The sequence below is a fragment of the Hetaerina americana genome, unplaced genomic scaffold (assembly GCF_022747635.1).
Source record: "Hetaerina americana unplaced genomic scaffold, ioHetAmer1.1.p SCAF_5, whole genome shotgun sequence".
Lineage (NCBI taxonomy): Eukaryota > Metazoa > Arthropoda > Insecta > Odonata > Calopterygidae > Hetaerina > Hetaerina americana.
In genome coordinates this window covers 16,352,201-16,355,242 of record NW_027287095.1, presented here as the reverse complement: position 1 = coordinate 16,355,242, position 3,042 = coordinate 16,352,201, and positions in this window count along the sequence as shown.

The window sequence follows — 3,042 nt, the reverse complement described above, 5'->3', positions numbered from 1 at the left end:
TAGCGGGGATGTTGAAAATATGGTATTATTACCCTCATAGTACAGGGCGAGATCATCCCAATAAATTTAGAGAGAAAAGTGTAGAACAGATAGATTTAAGAATACTTTCCATCCCTAGCACGGTCGGTCAATGTTATTATGATCCCTTATCGTTCGTGGAAAAAATGATATCTTAAATCTATCTGAATAACTGATCGTAGCACTTTTCCACTTGATATCAAGTGGATATAAGTATATCAAGAGGAAAAGAGTTACGATCAGTTATTCGTTATGTTCGACTTCCACCACATCACGCTTGAAGCTATTCAATTTGTTAAATCTATCTGCTCTACTCTTGATCTCTCTAATTTAATTGACGTGATCTCTCCTACCGCAGTGCGATAGGTGTAATAATACATTTTCAACATCACCACCAAAGTGATGCCCTTCCAATTCATGCATGAGTTTCAATCTGTAATTTAACCTTCGGTTCGTTAGTGCCTAGCTGCTCTAATATTTTGAATACGATACTACGTTTATCATAACAACGTATTACGTTTAATCTAGCTCCTCTACGCTGCACGCGATCCAATTCGGCAATCAATCCAATTTCGTGGGTATCCCGCATACTTGCCGCATATTCTAAACGAGACCTAACCAGCGAAAGGTAACATTTCTCAGTGACCTTTTCATCACATTTACCGGGTACCCTTCTAATAAATCTTAATTTTTTGCTAGCTTATCCACATATTCCTCGTATGTGTTTCACCCAAGAGAAGTCGTGAGTGAGGGTAACGCCTAGTTATTTATTAAACGTATCTTACTTGTGACTACGGAGTCAATGTCGTTCACGTAAATAAGGAATAAAAGAGACCCGATAACACTTCCCTGGGGAACACCTAAACTGACATCTACTACAACAGAGCTCGTCTACTCCTCGTACCCGAACATTCAAAAAGTCTTTAATTCAGCCCAGGATATTTTTATCTATGCCATCCATATTCCTCTAGCTTTGAGAGTAGTCTACTATGAGTTACTTTGTCGAAAATTTTCTTAAAATCTAGGAAAACCGCGTCTACTGGATCATTACTCTCTATCGAAATAAGAATATCATGAATAAAAAGCGCAACTTCTGTCTCGTTATTTTTCATTAGTAACTCCGGACTATCAAGGGGTATCACGACAGGCCCAGCAAATATATGCTCCCTGACCTTATATGAAATGGATGCTCGTAGTTCTGTAATTGCTTGGTTCCTCCTTGTCTCCGTTTTTAAATATTGGTTTCACGAGTACGTTAGCCGTTTTCCAGTCCCTGGGAACCTATTAGTGACTTCTTAAATATGAATTCTAAATACGGTGCAATTTCCGACGCTAGTTCCTTAAATATGCGAGTGGGTATTTGATCGGACCCAGAGGAGTTATTAGGCTAAATATTTTTCAGACAACTTTCGATTCCATTTTCTGAGATTTCAATTTTGGGCATCGGTTGACCGGCACAATTTGGTAAGCTATCGGAGACATTCGGTGAGACATTGGGTTTGACGCTTTGAAAAAAAGGAATTAAATACATTAGCCTTTTCCAAACTGCTGGTTTCTCTTGCGCCTTTATCATTTTTGAGTGAAATAACTGTGAACTTATTTTCCAGAATTCCTCTGACGTACGAACAAAATGTTTCCGAATTCTCTTTCAAAATTTCCGCTAATATTTTTCTTTTGAATTCGGTATACTTTTTCCGAAATTCCATCTTGACATTCGCCCTAGAAATCTTGTAATCATAAGTGATACCATTTTTTTATCGCTAGAGATATCATCCCTTATATTTCTCATTTTGGCGTGACATAGCCTTTAACGTCGCAATGCTTTTCTAACATCCGCGTTTTACCATCTAGGTTCGATGTTATCATTTTTATAAATTTGCTGGGAATGTACCAGTTGACTGCTGAGCAGGTGATCATTAGGAAGTGATTCTACGTATCCTCAGTATTATCAGTATACCTCAAATTGACTATGTAGCACGCATTTTAGGCCATTACAATCGCCATTTATCTATCATCTGCATTCACCGACGGACAAACGACGGCTGAATCAAAACAACGACTTCAATGGCTTCAGAAACAGTCAAGTGATGGCGCTGTGTACCTACAACTTTGTTCTGGCCCATTCATATTTAATTAAAAGAAAATAATCGTTACGTTTCGATTAAGTCTCTATAAAGAGAAATATTATCCATATATTTATTACGGAATGGCAACATATTCGTATTAACCAATGTCGGCTAGATATTTATGAATAACCTCTGCCTTTGTCGTCAGTATCATGATTTCAATATCAAGGGGTAGATTTGATTTTGGTCTTAATGTAAGTACGTATATTGCTTCCTTGAAGGTCCTTGCCCCTGGCCATAGCTGAAGCTCCAGGAATTTCGTGTAACTTTCCGAACTGAAGCAATTCAAGAATTCTGATGATTCGTCACCACCCGGTTGTGACTGAACTGAAATTTAGGGTTGTTCCCTATTTTCCTCTCGCATGTGCATTCTCCTTTATTCTGCACCACGAAATTCTTGACTCGTTTGTACCCATTAATTTATAAGTGTTTTCGTGTTCCGTGATTTCCCTGTAGGGGACTCGAGTCCCCCTACCCCCCCCAGACCACCACCGGCACAGCGATGGTTGCGGGACGGCTGCTTGCGGTGACCGCCATCTTGGCGGCGCTGGTATCGCCCGCCCTTCTCCTGGATGAGAAGACGGACGGAGGCGCCGGCCTGGAGGAGCCGGGGCGGCGCCAGGGCCGGGATTCCTACCTGGACGCCTACCACGCGTCGCACGCCTCCGCGGCCGGCCCTAACGGAGGAAACGGCAACGGAGGACATGGCAATGGAGGCCACGGCAATGGAGGCAACGGCAACGGAGGACACGGCAACGGAGGATACAGCAACGGGGGCGGGGGCAACGGAGGCATAGGGCCCTCGTACGGCGCCCCCCCACACCGCGGATACCCTCCGGCACCGCCCTCGTCCTATTACCACGGTCCGGTGATGTACCAGACGGCGCCGGAGTACGGC